Here is a 20,505-nt window from a genome sequence, read left to right on the forward strand (position 1 = left end):
TGTATGTGTGGATATGAGTGTGCGTGTGTATGTGTAATTGATTCACTTTGCTGTACATATGAAACTAATACAATGTTCTAAGTCAACTATACTCCAATAAAATTTTAAAAAAAGAACCCTCATAAATGCATGTTTCCCAGGAAAATGTATCCTGAGAATTTATTGAAAGGCAAGAACCAGAATTACTGTTAGTAACAGTTATTATTAAGAAAGTGAGAGCAAGAAGCAGGATTGCTAATAATGTGATGTTAAGAGACTGGATAGCTTGGGGTCTCAGCTTTGTTGCCAGGTTTTTTGACTCAGAGTGTCTCAAAGGAATGTCATGGACCTTGTATTTTGCAAAAAATTTACTTAAACAATGCTTTTATCCTGCATTGGACATAGCTTCGAAAGTGGCAGATGACAATAGCACTTGACAATGGCAAAGCCTGATCACACGTGCTGATTATTGAAGGCATAGACCTAAAGTGGGTGAGTTGTCTGTTTTGAGAATAAGTATACAGTCCAAGTACATAATAAGAAATGTCTCTGTTACTGGCTATTCTGGTGCCCTGAGTCTATATAGTATTCCTTATCTCAGTTCTTATCACTCTAAGACACTGTTTAAATTTCTGCAGGGAGCAGTTGGGAAAGAAAAATTGTGAAACTTGTTTCTATAAAAAATCATAATGTAAAAAACTCACAGTGACTTCTTGACTTTGTACTTTGCTCCAACTTCTGTTCAAGTCAAAACAATTTTTACTTTGGAAATATAAAAGTGGATACAAAATGCATGCCTTTGGGCCATTATTTATAGTAGGAAGTTATATAAAAGTGATTACTTTATCCAGATGAATTTTTTTTTCCTAATGATAATATATTGTAGTCTTTCAGCTTCATTCACTTCAGACTTGAAGAATTGTTCCTTGAGTTTATTTTAAGTCAAATGACAAAGCAAGATGCTAAGACTTCCGGAATTTTTTAATCAACAAAGTCACAGATTTCCACTTTAGAGAGCAGAGCTTTTACCTTCATCTCCATCAGTTTTTACATTTCTTTGTCAGAGTGTAGTTTTTATAAAATTAGGGTTGCATTCTTTCGGAAAAACTTAAAATATATAAATTAAAAATATTTAACTAACTCTCAAAGAAGAAAGATTAAAAACCCAAGTTTAAGAATTTTTTTTTTTCCTTAAGCCAGAATGGTCTTCATGCCTTGTCACAATCTTAAATTTCTTTAAAAGCAATGCAGCATGTCCCTACACTCTTTAAAAACAGCTTCTGTACTATATAAAAATCCCATTATGCTTATTAAGCAATGATATTCACTGTTTCCCAAGGGAATCAGTTTGAACTAAGAGAAATATTTCCCAAAGGACCAATTGGCAAAATTCACATTTCAAGACTTCTAAGCAATCTGTTCCTCTTTCCTTTTTTAAAGAAAAAGAGCTATTTATCTTGATTTACTTACATAATGTATTACATAGATGATAGCCAATTTCAGAAATACAGGTTAAAAGCTAATTATATCATAAATTCATCCCTGAGTATTTTTCTCTTTCATTTAAAAATACTTTTAAGTAGAAAAGAAACCTGAGCTACTCAAGAATTCATTGAAATATGGAAACTGATTTTGAATTAGATTTCTTCTGATCATGTTTCTATATCTTAGAAGTAGAAAAGAAAATTATTTACCCAGATAATAGTGCCCTTACTATGGCTTCCCCATCCCCAAGCTACACGATTATCACTGTCATATCATTAAATGCAAATATGGTTTGTTATTTTCGAAACAATGTGTACTTATTTCTCAGATAATTCTTTTACTTTATTGCTTTATTTTCTGTATAAAATGCCATTTCTCTTACTTTGAGCCATTTGGATACTTCAGATGTATTTTCTTGTTTACAAACTGGTGTCATTTGTGGCATATCAGCCTATTTCTGATTCAGTAAAATTCTCCTCTCTCAGTGCCTCTGCCAATTTGCAGGTTTCTGGGGGTATGCTTCCTTCCCATCAGAAATTAAATTTGGCTTGTTGATTTAAGATGGAGAGAACAACTGTGGACATGTAGGCAGCAATGGTGTGTGGAATTCATTCCTCTAGAATAGACTGAACCTTCCAAGCAGTTCCTGGAATAGCTGGTGGGCTCATGGAACTTCCACATCTGAAGGGTAAGAATTTAGTATCCACTTTCAAGATGAATACACAGACCTCCCTAACCCCCTGCTGGAACATCTTATTTGGCTCAGAACCACCTCCATGAGAAATCACTTCTTCCCAAAATAAGTAAGAGCATCCCAGAATTGTCGTTAGAATTCACATTGCAAAGATGTTACAAGAATTTCATCACCCTTATTATTGCACATCTTTACTTTGTAGACATTTATGTAAATTTATAGGCATTTTCCAGATAGAACACTTGATAAAACTTAAGTCTTTGGGGAACATTGTTGATGAAAAGGGCAGAGAAAGCTGCCATCTTCTCTTATAATGCTGACAGCAGGTTGCACATAAAGTGTCCAGAGCTGTGTGTGTGGGGGGGAACCTCTAAGTCTTTCTTCCACTCAAGGGAATTGAGAAAGCTGAGTTGACAGTGGGCAAGAGAGGCAAGTGACTAAAAATAAACTCATTCATGATAGTAAGAGAATCAAAGAGAGTGCCAGAAAATACAAATGAAAAAAATGAAAGATGAAGAACTAGAAAAAAGTCACTTATTAAGTGACTTGGGTGAAAAAAACATACAAATAAGTACATAAGCAAACAAAAACTGCTTTAGAATCAGGGTCTCCCAGTCTGAATAACTTGCAGGACTTCTGGCTGGACTAAGAAAGAAACACTACTTACTCAGGAGTTGAGAAATTGCCAAATGTTTAATTGGCTAATTGGCAAGTCTTCCATCTACCCTTGAATTATCCCTTCAAATGTCAATGCATTGTGCTTGACTCCCCTGCTCTTTTGCAAGGAATACAGCAGACAAACTCAGGGCTGCATGATGTGAGGGAGAAGCATGGACGAGCAGCCACAGGATCCAGCAATCCCACTTCTGAGTATATATCAGAAGAAATTGAAATCATCATCTCAAAGAGATATTTGCACATTTGTCTTCATTGTAGCATAATTCGTGATAGCCAAAATATAGAACCAACCTGAACACCCTTTGATAGATGAGTAGGCAAAGAAATTGTGGTATACATTTATGCAATGAAATATTATTTAGCCTTAAAATAAAAAGTAATTCTACCATTTGTGACAACATGGGTCAATCTGGAAGTCATTATGCTAATGAAATAAGCCCAGATTGAGAAAGACAAATACTGTATAGTATCACTCATATGCAGAATCCAAAAAATCGACAAACAAAAAGCTGATTTCATAGAAATATAGAAAGTGATTGTTGTTTATCAGGTGCTGGGGGGAGGGAAAAATAGGGTGATATAGTGCAAAGGGTATGAATTTTCTATCGTAAGAAGAATGGATTCTGAAGATCTAATATGTAGCATAGCGACTCATATAATAATATAATATTGCATGCTTGAAAGCTGCTGAGAGTAGATCTTCAGCATTCTCACCACACACACACACACACACACACACACACACACACACACGAAGCTAACTGTGTGAGATGATAGATGTGTTAATTATCTTGATCTTGGTAATCATTCTCAATATACATGTACATCCAGTCATCAAGCTGCACACTTTAAATGCATACAATAAAATATTTTTAAAAGGAATCTATACATAGAACTTCCATATGACCCCACAATCCCACTCTTTGGCATATATCCGGACAAAACTCTCCTTAAAAGAGACACATGCACCTGCACGTTCATTGCAGCACTATTCACAATAGCCAGGACATGGAAACAACCCAAATGTCCATCGACAGATGATTGGATTCGGAAGATGTGGTATATATACACAATGGAATACTACTCAGCCATAAAAAGAATGACATAATGCCATTTGCAGCAACATGGATGGAACTAGAGAATCTCATACTGAGTGAAATGAGCCAGAAAGACAAAGACAAATACCATATGATATCACTTATAACTGGAATCTAATATCCAGCACAAATGAACACCTCCTCAGAAAAGAAAATCATGGACTTGGAGAAGAGACTTGTGGCTGCCTGATGGGAGGGGGAGGGAGTGGGAGGGATCGGGAGCTTGGGCTTATCAGACACAACTTAGACTAGATTTACAAGGAGATCCTGCTGAGTAGCATTGAGAACTTTGTTTAGATACTCATGTTGCAACAGAACAAAGGGTGGGGGAAAAAATGTAATTGTAATGTATACATGTAAGGATAACTTGATCCCCTTGCTGTACAGTGGGAAAATTAAAAAATAATAATAATAAAATAAATAAATAAAAGGAGGCTTTCTGTGATACAAGTAGTAAAGATAATTCTCTTTCTTCATAGAAAAGGTGAAAAATACTTATTTTCTAAGCAATTTGGACTTCTCAAAGCCCATCAATAATTAGGTTTAATTAAAATAAATCTCTGCCCTCGGAAGGGCTAAGGTGTGCTTATCCCTTACACGGTGACGTGTGCTGGGTTGTGTGACTCTCTCCATGGTCCTCATTGATAATGAAAGCTCTCAGTAGAAGTCAAGACATTGAGTAAGCATGACCAGTGGTGCTTCATCCCCAAGAATAGCCTGGTTGGAGGGTGTTATCAGAAAGCTAAACCAAAACAGCAAGCCTGACCCCCATATTTTCCTCTTTAACCATTATAAAGATAAGCTAAGGTTACCTGGCAGCTGCGACAAAGATTTAAACAATGGAAAATTTATGTTCTTACATGCATCGCATGAAGGTTATTTGGAGGAACACTGGGCAACAAAAATACTATTAATTCTCTATTTCCCACCAACTTATTCTATAGGTGCCAACATGCCCTTTTCTACCCTCCACCCACATGAGAGGGGAAAACAAAGGCTGAATTGAGCTTTATTGAGAAGCCACCTAATTATATTAAGATTCTATGATAAAAAAATCTAGAAATGAAGTTAAAGAAGTATTAAGAGTAGTTAATTTTGGGAAATGGATTAGAGATAATTTTTAACTTGTTCTTTATATCTCCATCTTAACTTTTATTCAAGTAACATAAATTAATTGGTAATAAGATATTTTGAAATATTTCCTTACTTATTGCATAATTTAGATATTTTCTCTTCTAATGGAAAATATTTTATTTATTCCTTTAGTTTTGAAAGTTGAAAATGCTAAGGTACTCTTCAACAACGAAGTTGAAATAATAGCTAATGAAACTTTATCCTCATTATAGTGATGTCTTACATAGAATTTTAACCTTTAAATTTATTGTACTATTTATTTTTTGAGAAAAAAAATTACCATTTGATTTTTCACTTTGTTTTACACATTAGGCAAATTATTGGCCTTCATTTTTCTTATCAGCAGGTTTAGAATATTTTTTCTCAAATTTCTCAGATGAAAAGAATCATGGGACATAAGGAAAAAAGAGCTTATTAAAACCGAAAACAGATTCTCAGAATCTCCAGGTAAGCAGCCCAGAAATTTGCTTTTTATTTAGTTGTTTTGATAAGCTGTCTAGTTGATTCTTATCAAAGGATTTGGGAAACACTATTTTAGAGTGCAAGTTTTCTAATAGATAATTCTGTGAGCAATATTTACAATGAATGCATATGGAACAATGGACCAGCCTTTATAAATATTTCTGGGGCTAGAGAGTGAAATGTTTGTACTACTGATATTTTTTACTTTTTTCTTTTGTTCTAACTACAAAATTGTCTTTACTCTGCTTCTACTTTCTAATGTTTATACAAGCAACCCCTAGCTAAGAATTGCCCTTTCTTAGCATTAGCCCTGCAGTTTCACTGATGTAAAAATCATATGTTAGAATAACTGTTTGATACATAGGTCTTATCCTTCACTTTTCACACATAAACCAATGTAATCAAGAACAACTGCCCAGAAATATTATGCCTAATTGGTGTGAAGTGCAATGTCCTTTTAAAGAGATGCACAGAAGTAATTTCCTTAAGATTCACTTGAGCTATATATGCAGGAGAAGATAGCTTTAGTGTGAGAATAACCTCAACCACCAAATCAATACTTATAGCCAAGCAATTAACCACATAATTCCTCTAGCACAAAATGAGTCAAAATATTTGTTTTAATGTCCCCAAATTTGCAACTGATGCATTTTTATGATGTGGATAATTATAATGCAATAATATCTTATAAAACAAAACCCTACATGACTGGTACTTTCTGTGTTGTAGGAGAGAGTTAGGTCAGGTGTCTGCAATTTGAGTCTTGCTGGGCAATTATCAATCTGGCAGGATTCTTTTCTTCATCCACTGAGGGCTGTTTATATATTTGGAATTCCTCATTCTTATCTACATTAGTGAATTCAACAGCTTCCAGTGAAAACAGACTGCACCCCCCCCCCATTTACAGCTTTTATGGAAGTGTTAAAATATGCAAGAACTGGGAGTACTTTCCACGGAAGCCAAACGGATCCTACAACCAAATATGGGTGAGATGTTTTTATGATACTGTTGACTTCTTTTCAAAGAATACATTATGTATTTTTTTAGAAGGCTGCATTTTCTCAGTAATGATTTAAAAATACTGAGTTCACATTGATGAAATAAATACTTTCCCAGCAGTGTGGAACAATCTGATAGAAGACCATATGGGCTCTAATTCCTATGCATAATAAGGCCTGAATTAAGGGGCTACAGGAGCCCTAAGTAAGTGTTTCTTCTCACATTCTTGCTTTGTGGGAGCACATAATGTCTTCTTAGTGAATTTTTTTCTCAATTGGATTTTCTTCCTTTTTTTCCTGAAGGTCATTTAAAGTGGAAACTTGGCATTCAGTATTTAATTCTCTTTTCATATTGCTACATGATTCTTCATCGGTTTCAGTAGCATTCTGTTACAAGGCTACTGAAACCTTGGCCATTTTGTCATCTATAATAAAACTTTACCACGACGGGGATGTTTAATAGATAAACACTACTATATATTTTTTGTTTTGTTTTTTGTTTTTTGGGGTTTTTTTTTTGGCTATGCCTGTAGCATGTGAAAGTTCCAGAGCCAGGGATTCAACCCGTGCCATAGCAGCAACCCAGGCCACAACAGTGACAATGCCAGATACTTAACCTGCTGAGCCACCAGGGAATTCCAGCACTACTATATAATAGTATATACCACAAGAACCTACTGTATAGCACAGGGAATTGTATTCAACATCTTATAATAATTTATAATGGAAAATAATCTGGAAAAGAATATATGTACACATATATATGTATAACTGAACCACTTTGCTGTACACCTAAAACTAACAACATTGTAAATCAACTCTACTTTAGTAAAAAAATATTAATTATACCTTATTCAAGAGCAATTGGAAAGTATGTTCTCATTAAATGCTTCCGCTGCAGAAGATTGTGAATAAGGTGACTATCTGCAACAGCCTTCAAATAAGATATCAAAAGCGTAATAAATATCTTAAATACTGTGAAAAATGGCCCTGGAACATGCTAACAGATCATTTCTTTTTTTTTTGTCTTTTTTTTGTCTTTTGTCTTTTTTTGTTGTTGTTGTTGTTATTTCTTGGGCCGCTCCCGCGGCATATGGAGGTTCCCAGGCTAGGGGTCGAATCGGAGCTGTAGCCACCAGCCTACGCCAGAGCCACAGCAACGCGGGATCCGAGCCGCATCTGCAACCTACACCACAGCTCACGGCAAGGCCGGATCGTTAACCCACTGAGCAAGAGCAGGGACCGAACCCGCAACCTCATCGTTCCTAGTCGGATTCGTTAACCACTGCGCCACGACGGGAACTCCTAACAGATCATTTCTAATATGTAAACGTCGGGAGAGCAAGCAACTACACATCAACGCTGCTTTTCCACATCAGGGGAAATGATGAGTGACTCACTGTGGTTTACATTTTCAAACTTTCAGGTATCTTCCTTGGCAAAAAGAACTTGAAATCACCAGAGTGATTTTTCTCTTTGAGGGTTTTGTGGATCAGTGAGGCGAAAAGCATATAAGTTATTTAAATACAAATGGACTGATAAATCTACGTGTCGCGCCCTAGCACAGGGTGAGGCAGGCAAGCAGCTGAGGTTTTTAAATCCCACCCTCCTCCCCTCAATCGTTTATAATAGAAAAACTGAGAGACTGCATACCACCAGGTATAGCCATAATGTACTATTAGAGCTTTAGCTTCATTGTCAGAAACGTCATTTAAATGTCCATAAAACCATCCTGATACAAAGAATGAACTGTAATAGCTTATAATTATGATAGTGCATAAAGTATGCCTCACAACCCATTACAAAGCCATAATTTTAGCATAAAAACCATAAACCAGGAGAACAAAACTTGAGAACTTCAAAATAAAATTACAGCTTTTGGAACAGCCCAATAGAGCATACCTTTTTTTCCTCCACAATAAATGATTGTCTGGTCTGATTCCCCGATGCAAAACAAGGGTGGATTTCTCATTTTTCAGACTTTACACTATATCACACTTTCCCTAAGGTCTCTTTGAACTGGAGCATTTATACACTTTCAAAAAAGATTTTAATACACTTTAGAATGAGATCTGGTTCCAGGTGGAAGGATGGTTATTATTCACTCATGTCAGAATGGGAAAATTAGGAGGAAAACTTTTTTGTGCTTGGTCTGTTTAAAAAGCCCCCTCCTGTCATGGTGAAGGTAAAATTCCTGTTTTGATCATCAAACCTATGCAGTATGGCTAAATGAGATTTATTAGTCTTTATGCGAACAGAGGAAACTGAATGTTTAGGAAAATTGTATTTTATGAAAATAAGCAGGGTCCCAATGCCAGAATATTTAGCTTTTTGTCAGTTTTCTTGATCTAATTTTAGGGTTTCTTTAAAGCACTCTTATTTTTCTCATAGTTATATAAATGATATACAATTTACCTGACATTAACAAGCCAAAGTACTCTTTTTACCTAATCATATATATTATAGTTAGATACATATATCTTCTAAAATTGAAAGTCAAAATATGTATGCTTCAAAATATACCATTCATTATTCTTATTATTGAAATAATGTTAAACATAAAGAATAAAATTATAATTCCCTATAACCCCATCCCCAAGAGATAAACCTGTTTAATAACTTGGAGTATATCTTTTGGGCATATATTTTTTCAAAGCATTGTTAAATTCTATATATAGCTTTATGTAATTTATTTTTCAAAAAAATCTTAAGTTATGACCATTTTATGTCATTAGAAATCTAATGTAATAGTGTATGAAAACTTTATTACATAAATTTGTTTGCTTCTGTGAAAATTTATTATATAAATTTTTTATCATTTCTCTAATCCTTCTTATGGACAAATATTTAGGTTGGTTATAGTTTTTTGATATTATTATATACATGTACATATTACCCAATTCTATTTCTCTATTATTTTAAAATCAATTTTTAGAAGTGAAGTGAAAGATAAGAATATATTTTTAAACCTTAATATAATTTGCTAAATTATAATGACAAATTTGGAAGTTATTATTTATGGCATTGGTTTTTTGAAAATGAAGTTTCAGGCATAGAAAATATTAGACTTTTCTCTAATTGTAAAACACGATGCAGTGGTACTATAGGTTGGCAATGACTTTAGAATCCTCTCTAATCTATGCTGTCTGGAGTAGAAAATACTTTCTTTGCTTTGGTCTTGTGGGACCCAACCCCAATATTGTCCGTTTGGCCAGTATCTGAGGACCAGGCCACCCAATGGGAGAATGCAAAGAAGGACTAAGAACAGCAGGTGTGGGATGAGATAAATTGGTAATCAAAGGTAGGTAAAAGTTAAGGGAATTATACCTGATAGTTTCTACTTACTCTTCAAAATATGAGAATAGCTCATTCCTCAGTGAAAAGTGAAGGGTGTCAGGGAAAACTGGGGGGCTGGACATGTCAGTGTCTATAAAGGTCCATGTGGAGGTGTGGAGGACGGCAGAGAATATGCCAGGGACAAAGCCAGCCAGGCCGCCTTAATGTCCCGGCTGAGGTTCAAAGCTATAACATAGTAATAGCCTCCACCCAGTCATATTTTCCCTACTCAGGGATGCAGGAGAGATTCAGTGATGTAGGTTTGGGAAACTGCAGGACACATGTGATAGATGGTCAAGATTAGCAGAGCTTAGTGAACCAGAGAGTAGAAATTCAACATGAAGGAGAGTGGGAGTTAAATAAGGAAGTAAGAGTATAATGCATTATTAGCTGGGAGATGAGGAAAGGGCCAAACAATATAGACTGTGGACAAGATTTACTAGTAAGTGCTATGAGAGTGAAAAAGTGATGGTTAGACCTGTCAATCATATTTCAATGCTGTAAATCATGACATCACAATGTGAATGAAGAGGTGTATCGTAATAGCTCATAAATGGAGAATGCGGCGTGCCAGTTAGATCATTCACTCCTTCAATCAATAAATGATTACTGAACATTCCTCAGGTATCAGGCACAATTCTAGGTCCTGGGGTAACAAAACAAAGTCTTTAGCTCCATGGACCTAATATTCTAATGGAATAGGAGAGATAAACAATAAACATAATAAATGTATAAAATATGCATCTAACATAAAATATCTCAGTTGGTGTTAAGGAAGCAGGAGAGGAGAATAAAGGTATTGAGATAAGAGTGGTTTGCAATTTTAAGTAGCACAGACAAGGAAGAAGTAATTAGAATGATGTGAAAAGGAGAGATAAGGCCCTATAAACCAACTTATAAATAGGTTGAATATGTCACTTTCCAAATTGTCATCTATATTTTAATTGGTTTGCACTCAGATTTCCTTTTTCCAAGGAGATAAAAAGATTGATTGTGATTGGGGAATCAGGTGATCTTGGCTGCACTTCCCCAAAAATTTTTTTTGACTCATCATGTATTGTAAATACCACCCTTTGTGCCCTGAGCTTTAAATCCTTTGAAGATTCTTTACCTCCTCCCTCCCACGTCAAGATGGTTTTTTGAGTGCTGAGGAAAGAAGGGCATCTGGTGAGTGATGGAGGCTGGCAATTTCTCATTTCATTGCATTTGGGGGAAACAGGGAATTGAGAAGGAAGGCGGGAGGTGACTCCAGTGCATGGAGCCCGGGTTGAGTTGCTGTGTGGGTGTGAATAAAGGCTAGAGGGAAGTTCACAGGCCCTGAAAACAACTTTCTGAAGACATATTGCAAAGAGCTGCTGGGCACAGGGAGGGCACTGGAGAGGACCTTGGCATCAGTGGCTCCCTTTGGAAGAGCAGTGTTTAGAGAATGGGATGCCTGCCTTTTTAATTCCCCTAAAAGCCCACTCCTCCCGACTTTCATGTAGAAGGAACAAAAACCAGACCACCAATCATGCTGTAGTATTTACTTGTTCTATCCAGTATCATTTACGTAACAATAATCACTGGATATATACAGGCACTTCTTGGGATAATCAGTGAGCAACACATAAGATTAAGCTTACATTCTAGGGCAATAGATACATAGGGCAATAGAAATATAAATATTAAATAGGACAATGGAAAATCAATGCAGGAATTCCCGTTGTGGCACAGTGGAAATGAATCTGGCTAGTATCTATGAGGATGTGGGTTTGACCCCTGGCCTCATTCAGTGGATTAAGGATCTGGCGTTGCCCTGAGCTATGGTGTAGATCACAGATGGAGCATCGATCCTGCGTTTCTGTGGCTGTGGTGTAGGCTGGCAACTGTAGCTCTGATTCAACCCATTAGCCTGGGAACTTCCATATGCTGTGGGTGCAGCCCTAAAAAAAAAAAAAAAAGAAAAAGGAAAGAAAAAAAAAAAAAAGAAAATCAATGTAATGAATAGGTAAGTTGTGTAGGCTCTGTGAGACCTGTGGGTTAAGTAATGATAAGAGGGAGGGGGTCTAAGAATCACATCTATGTAGTACCTGGGCTGCTTCAGTTTTGGCCACTTGGAGGTACTTTTCATATCTATAACTGCAGTCAAGAGAGATGAGGTTTCTGGAAGTGTTATCTATGTATAGGATTGAGTTTTCACTACCAGCTTAAAAATGACTGAGTGTCTAAACATTCTGAAGAGCAGTTTTGGTTGTTTTTAAGTGCTTGTGGCTATCTATGGAAAAAAAATTATGACGTTTTAACAACTCATTTTTACTCTGTAATCATCCATTGAAATGAGAGAAAAAGGCAAATACCATGATTCATGGCTTTGAAGTTATACCAAAAATGAATGGTAATTATTGTGTTTCCCCAATGGCTTTATGACATTACTTTGAGTATGATCTTCTTTTCCCAAAAAGCAGATTTTGTGAGTTATGTTAGTACACCCAGTAATTTGCAAATATTGCCCATATCCCTAGTTAGCCAGTCTATATAAGAAGGAGATGTTCAGTTTTACAAAGAACATAATAGGTGTTTAAATTTATTTTTCTACTTTCTACAACCCGAATGAGCCACTTATGATATTTATTGTATTTTTCCACCACCCTTCTGAGGAAACTTTTATCATGTAATGTAGAATTCCTTACAGAGAAGTAGGTGATATAAAATTAACACATAGAACAAGGCAAGCAAAGGGAACATAATCTCACTACCAAAAATATCTCAGGAAGGATATATGGATTTTTGAACAAAAATATTGTAATTAATATTCTAAAGAATATTTTTCAATGTAAATGAGCCTTTCAAAATAAACATTTCTCTTTCCCATCTTGCAAGGTGGTGGATGAAAAAGCTGAGAAGCCAGGTACTAAAAAGAAAAACCCTGAAGCCACGAAGGCTGATGCTGGTGGCAAGGTTAAAAAGGCTAAGCAGGTTAAGAAGGGGAAGCCCCATTGCAGCCGAACCCTGTCCTGGTCAGAGGAATTGGCAGATATTCCCATGTGGCTGTCTATTCCAGAAAGGCTTTGTACAAGAGGAAGTATTCAGCAGCTAAATCCAAGGTCGAAAAGAAAAAGAAGGTGAGAGTTCTTGCTACCGTCACAAAATCCATTGGTGGTGACAAGAATGCTGGTACCCGAGTGGTTAAACTTCAAAAAATGCCTAGATATTATCCTACTGAAGATGTGCCTTGAAAGCTGTTGAGTCACAGCAAAAAACCCTTCCGTAAGCACGTGAGAAAACTGTGGGCTAGCATCATTCCTGGGACCATTCTGATCATCCTCATTGGGCACCAGAGAGGAAAGAGGGTGATTTTCCTGAAGCAGCTGAGCAGTGGCTTGCTACTTGTGACTGGACCGTAGAACACACCAGAAATTTGTTATTGTCACCTCCACCAAAATTGATATCAATGGAGTAAAAATTCCAGAACCTCTCACTGATGCTTACTTCAAGAAGAAAAAGCTGTGTAAGCCCAGGCACCAGGAAGGAGAGATCTTAGACACAGAGAAAGAGAAATACGAAATTACAGAGCAGCGCAAAGTTGATCAGAAAGTTGTGGACTCACAAGTTCTGCGAAGAATCAAAGCTGTTCCCCAGCTCCAGGGCTACCTCACAAATGGGATTTATCCTCAGAAGTTGGTGTTCTAAACCTCTTACAAAGAACCCAATAAAATAACTGATCCAAAAAAATAAAAATAAGCATTTCTTAGAAACTGTATCTAAGTTTCAAATAGCTTATTATACCCACCAAAGAGGAATTTCATCTGCTCACAGATACAGCTTTGAGTTGCCACTTGTAAGAGAATTTAGGTGAAATCTTTGAGTTGCCATTTGTAAGAGAACTTAGGTAAAAACTTACCTATTACCTGGCTCTCTTTTGATTTAACTTCTTCTGGTATATTTTATTAGCTTCTCTTCCTCAGCCTGCTCCATGACATTGGTTTTCTTGTGTGGTGTGTGTTTTGTTTGTTTTGGCATTCTCTCTTTCCTGGTCACAAATCTTGGATGATCTCATTTACTGCCATGACTTGACAGCCACTAACTCCATCCTAGTTTTCCCCCTTCTCCTATGTAATCTGTACTTTCACTTCATTTTGGATCTCCACCTAGAGTAAGGTAACCAATCATCACAGTGTACCAGGGACTGGCCTAGTTCGAAGACTGAAAATTGGGCATCCTGGGAAAGTCCCTCCATGAGATGTGAAGAGTGGAAGTTGTGAGAGACAAAAGAAGATTGGAGGAAAGGTATGAAACCCATACAGTACTTGCAAAATTAGGGGCTGAAAGCAACACTCTTTTCAATGTCAAACAGACAGATACAGCACAGATTATCTGCATTCTTTTACTGTCACTACTTTTTCTTCAACCGCTGAAGCGGGCAACCATGATTTGCAATTCACAGTGATGGATCATTAATTGCTGCTTCTCTTCAAGTGATGTGTCTTAAGATGGCAACTTAAGTGGATTTCAGTTAAGAGTATCAATAATCCATATTTGACTTTGCCAGTGGATTAACTATTGTGTTTTGTATTAAGCCACAGACGTTTTATTTATTAAAAGTCAAATATCTAAAACATCATAACTAGAGGTATATACCATTGACTTTATCCTGTGAATATTAAAAATATATTTAAATAAGAAAGCATTCTCAGCGAATTGGGAGAGAATGGCTTCTATCCAATGGAAAGTTCTTTGAGGATATGCTTGTGTAGAATAGGGCAAGTGGAAAGGTGAGCTAGTACACTTGCTTCACTCAGTATTGGATAAAAACAAAATATGGTCTGATTTACCATGGGGTTTATATATTCCTTTAAACTTGTTCTCGTTCTATGTGACTGCAGGTCACAGAAGCTCAAAATAATAATATAATAGGCGATGTCTGTGGCTGATTTTCTGGGTAAACATGGCAAGTGTAAAAATGATATGGGTGATGGCACTACATGAATATGTTCTATGGTTTAGACTGAGAAGTGTTTCTATTTAAGAAGCACATGGCATTGAACCTAACTTATATGGAAGAGATGAGTGTAAATATTTGCCCACATTCTGAGAGTTTCCTGAATTTTGATCTATCATGTACAGTGCATGTGTCTAATTTTCAAACTTTTTTTTTAGCTTTTTAGGGCCACACCTGCAGCATATGGAATTTCCTAGGCTAGTGGCTGAATCTGAGCTGAAACTGCTGGCCTACACCACAGCCACAGCAATGCCAGATCTGAACCACATCTGTAACTTACACCATAGCTCATGGCAACGCCAGACCCTTAACTCACTGAACAAGGCTAGGGATCAAACCCATACCCTTATGGATACTAGTTGGGTTCTTATTCCACTGAGCCAGAACAGGAACTCCTGATTTTCAAACTCTAAATGCCGGTGTAGGGGAGCCTTATCTAGAGGCCTATTTGTACAACCAGTTCTCAAAAAATATATGTATGTATATGTACACAAATTTATTATAAATTTTACTGTTATGAAACTGAGCAAAATTTACAACTAAAAATGAAATGCACAATCCTATTTATTGTAAATTCCAGATGGTCAGTTGATTCTTGTAGAACATTTTTGATGATTTTTGTTAAACTCTTATATTTGTAGGCAACCAAGAATTAGAAATTTAACCATGATTTTAAGAGACTTGCATCCTAATTCATTATTTTCTCCCCCTAAAATATCGTAATTAAATATGTGATTTTTTTTCTTAAACTGTTTCTTACACTTGCACAAATTAAATGCATTAAGTGGAAATTTCTTTCAGGTTCATTGTTTAACATGGTACATTTTAAGTCTACCTTAGTAACGTTTCTCTGTCACTTTAAGTCTAGAAAATCAATAAAATAATACATCAACTTCTGATATTAATTGTTTATAGATATAGTGTTACATACGGTAAATACTTCCTTGGGGAAAATACTTCCTTATTAAAGTACTTAATAAAATACTTTAAAAAGCACTTTAAGATATGATTGCTATTAAAAAGCTGTGCATATTTAACATATACAATTTGATGAGTTTGGAGATAACTACACAGCCATGAAATGGTCACCACAATCTATGCCATAAACACACCAGTCACATTCAAAAATTTTCTTTAATCCTCTTTATTTATTATTGTTGTGGTTACTATTATTTTGCATAATAAGAACACTTAAGATCTACCCTTTTTGCAAATTTTTTTGGTTAACAGTAACAGTTATTGTTAACAGTAACAGCATTATTAACAGTAACAGTGTTGTTAACTGTAGCTCTATATTGTGCAGATCTCTAGGAGTCATTCATCTTGAGTAACTGAAGCTACACCTTTTGACCCATACCTCCCTGTTTCTTCCTCCCCTCTGAGCCCTGCTTCTATCACTTTGAGTATTTTATGCTCTTCATATAAGTGGTATCATGTAGTATTTGTCCTGTGACTGGCTCATTTCACCTATTTCACTTTCAGTTTCACTCATATTGTCACAAATGGCAGGACTTCCTTCTTTTTTAAGGCTAAATAATACACTGTTGTATGTAAATACTACATTTTGTAATGACTATGGCTAATTTTAAGCTACCAACATGACATCACTCAACACAGAGTTGGGAAGAGATATGTACCTTTCTATGGTCTTTTTAACCACATGAATAAAATAGATGGAAAAAAACCCTAAAGACACAGGTAATAGTAAAGACAATACAATAATTAGAATGCAGTGTGTTTTAACATTTATTACCTTTTTAAAATACAGGGTAAATAATTATAATGTATATGATTTAATTTTTTCTTAGTAGCTCTGGTTAGCGATAGGCTCATAACATTCTTGAAAATATAACGCTTGGCTCTTGTGAGCTGGTTCAAACCAAGCTCTAGGATATCACTGGCTAATCTGAAGATACTTCATCGATACTTCACCACCAATCACTATACAACAGCCACTCCCTCCAAGCTACTGATATTCCTGGACCACAGTATGGTCTTCAGTTTGTCCTTCCTGCTGCCTTCCCCCCCACAGTCCATTTCTCACTGTAGCCAGAGGGATCCTTTCAATGGCTATGGTAAATCATAATGTTCCTTCTTTCAAAGTTCTCCAATGGCTTCCCTTCTCGCTCAGAATTTAACCCAACATGCTAGCTAGCCACTACTGCTTCTTTGACTTAGTTGCATTGAGGACTTTTCTGTGCTTTCTAGTGACTCTGCCATTTGGCTGCCACCTTATCAGCCCCCTTGCAGTTCTTTCTCTATCCACAGAGCTCCTATCTTAGGGACCTCACAGCTTGCTTCCTTGGCTTGACATGTAGAGACCCCACCCTGCACACTCCCTAAATTGTCTTGTCTCTACCCCAATGTTACAACCATCTGACAATCAAAAGCATTTCCCCAGTCCCCAGACTCTCTATTTCCTCCTCCATTACTCTACCTCTCATTGTTCTTCAACCCCAATTCGTTTCATAATAGCAACATGGCCATGATGCCAAGGGACAGTTTTATCCAAAGGTTAAGCTCTAAATTGCTGACTGAAGATATTTCCTGTAAGATCTTGGTTTCTTTGTCTGTGAAGTGGGCATAGTAAATTTATCTCTTGAGAAAAAGTTATAATAATCAGATATGTGTGAAAACTGGTATTATTAGGCTTCAGGATATGTTCCATAAATTAGTTTAAATGTTTATTAAATGGGCATTTTTTATGAAAGGAAATATTTTCTTAAGGCTTTAAGGATGCTTGCATTATTCACAAAATATTTATCTTCCACTTAAGCAAACATGAGTTCTTTCAAAGAATACGGGTGTTCAGATCTTCAGATGTACTCTTCATTTATGACTTATCCAGCACCCAATAGTAAAAGTCATCCTTGCTTGCCACTTTTAAAAGGCAGTTCATCTTTCCAAGAAGTCCCCTTTTAAGTGTGGCCTACCAGATCTTGCTCAGGTGGCTTATCTGACCATCTTGGCAAGACTATGGCCTGGGTGATAATTCTGGCTCTGGCTTTTCTGCCTGAAACACAAAGAAACTGAAGGCTCATTTCCCAGAGGATGGGGGAAGTTGTAGCGCTAACTGTTTAAAATTGGATTTTATTGGGAAATGCTTCAAAGCACTCACTTTGCATTTCTGCTAACAAAGCTGAACATTCAGCCAAAATATTGGAAAGGAAATACTCAGGCAGAATGAAACGACAGAGGAGGCTTGGGAAGTGGGGAGCCAAGCCAAGAATGACAAAATAAAAGGGGCACATTCCAGAAGGAGAAGTGAAAGATAAAACTGTTTTTAGCTCACTGGCTAGAGTTGCCTTGTCCCACAGCTATACTCAAATCTTGGAAATAACAAAATCTTTAGTCTTTTTTTTTTTTTTTTTTAAGCTTTCCTCTTGTATACTCACTTAAAATTCAGGCTATTCCATTAAAGAAGACAGAGCCCTTCTGGGTAATCCAAGCTTTTAATACAAATTGGTGTTTACGATTTAATGGCAGGTGGTCTCAGATGGATGTTGCAGGAAACTTTCTTACTGCAACACTGGAAATAGAATGACTTTAGTATTCATGTAATGAATAAAATAAGTGCTCTGAACAAGTATTTCTGTCAGAAGTAATCATCTGAAACACAGGTCTGGAAAGTATTTTAAGCTCTGTAACATGACTCTGAAGGGGAGCACACGTATTGTTTATCTCTTTCTAGGATAAATTCATTCATACCATATTGATTTTGCTGTAAACTCTTCTGCTCCTTGAAAAACATGGTTTATTGGATCATGGGAAGCCAAACCCACACAAAGTACTTGAGTGGCTTATTTAGAAATGGCTAGAGTTCCTGTTGTTGTGCAGTAGAATGAATCTGACTAGTATCCATAAGGATGTGGATTTGATCCCCAGCCTCTCTCAGTGGGTTGGGGATCTGGCATTGCAGTGAGCTGTGGTGCGGATTGTGGACCTGGCTTGAATCTGGCGTTGTTGTGCTGTGGCATAGGCCAGCAGCTGCAACTCTGATTTGACACCTAGCCTGGAAACTTCCATTATGCTGTGAGTACAGCCCTAAAAAGCAAAAAAAAAAGAAAGAAAGAAAGAAAGAAACGGCTGAGAGCAGTCATAGAGACAACCCAGAAAGCCAGTCTTAAAGCACAAATCAGAAAAGTGGATAGAACTAGGCAGATGTAGGTTGTGTTAGGCTGAAACAGAGGCCTTTCTGGTTCATGTATGCACCCATTTAAAACATTTATTGGGTGTCTATGATGTGTCAGCACTCATTGGAGGCAATGATGTACAAGGGTCAAAGTAAATATGACCAATGTGCTGCTTTCTTAGAAATTATAGCCTAGGAGAAGAAAAAAAAAAGACATAAAAATATTTACTACAACTACAGACAGTGTAAAGTGCTATGCTTTAAAATAAAGTAGGATGAGGGATCAAGAATGACAGAGATACAGCGGTGTTATTTTTGATAGGATGGTCCAGGTAGACCCTTCTGGCAAGGTGGCATTTTAAACAGGGACCTGAATAGTATGATAATGAGAAGGAAGGCATTCCAGGGAGAGGGGTCCTGATGCCACAGGTACTATAGTAAGAGAAGAGGGCATGTTGAAGGTAGCTCCCATGGCTGTGTGGACAGAACATGAAGAAGTTGCCCAAGAGGAGGCTGGAAAGGGATCAGGGCAGACTTTGAAAGGATTGTAAACTGTGCTGAAGAGTTTACAATCTTAAAGTAGAAGGGGATCGAAGAAGTTTTAGGAGAGGTAAGAAGAAGACAGAGCTGTGTTTTCAGCAGTTACTCTAGCAGTGGCATGGAGATTAGAAAGGGTGGAGGAAGACCATGCATTCATCTGAAATGGTATTAACCAGAGGCCTTCAAAATATATCTGTTCACTCCATGATAGCTTCTTTTGTTTCATTTTGGCTTTGGCCACACCCAGAGCATGGAGAAATTCTGGGGCCAGGAATCTAACCTGCACCATGAGTAACAACACCAGTTCCTTAACCTACTGAGCCATCAGCGAACTCCTTCGTGATGGTTAGTTTTGAGTCAGTATGACTGGGCCATGGGTGCCCAGATTAAACATTATTTCTCAGGGTGTCTGTGAGGATGTTTCCAGATGAGATTAGCATTTGAATCTGTGGACTCAGAAGATTTCCATCCTAAATGTGGGTGGGTATCATCCTCTCCATTGAGGGCCTGAGTAGAGCAAAAGGGGTAAGATGGAGAAATTCACCTTTTAAAATTCTTGCCTGGTTGCTTAAGCATTGGTCTGCTTCTGTCCTGGGTGCTCGTGGTTCTTAGGCTTTCAGGCCTGAACTAGAACATATTCCATGGGCTCATGCAGTTCTCAGGGCTTTGCACTTGGACTGAGCTACCCCACAGGGATTCCTGGGTCTCCGGTTGGTAAGTGAGAGATTATAAGACTGCCCAGCCTCTGTAATTATGTGAGTCCATCCCTTACAATAAATCTTATCCTATGTATGTATTCTATTAGTCTTATTTCTCTGGAGAACTGTGACTAATACAAACTCCCCTGCCCCCAAAAGAAAATAATTTTGAAGAACATTTTAAAATATTCATAATGTGCCTGTTGCCCATCTGCATTTCCACTTTGGAAAAATGTCTTTTCAGTTCTTCTGTCCTTTTTTTAATTGGGTTATTTTTTTGATGTTGAGTTGCAT

At 36.9% G+C, this 20,505-nt stretch overlaps 1 protein-coding gene and 1 pseudogene across 9 annotated transcripts in view; one reads left to right on the forward strand and one right to left on the reverse strand.

Annotated features, from left to right (window-relative positions):
* The window catches only part of GRIK1 (glutamate ionotropic receptor kainate type subunit 1), a 419,248-nt gene that overhangs the window by 195,077 nt on the left and 203,666 nt on the right, over nt 1-20,505 (reverse strand). The gene's annotated exons all lie outside the window — the stretch shown is intronic.
* On the forward strand, nt 12,341-13,574 carry LOC102160989 (annotated as a pseudogene).

The sequence above is a fragment of the Sus scrofa genome, chromosome 13 (assembly GCF_000003025.6).
Source record: "Sus scrofa isolate TJ Tabasco breed Duroc chromosome 13, Sscrofa11.1, whole genome shotgun sequence".
Taxonomy (NCBI): Eukaryota; Metazoa; Chordata; class Mammalia; order Artiodactyla; family Suidae; genus Sus; species Sus scrofa.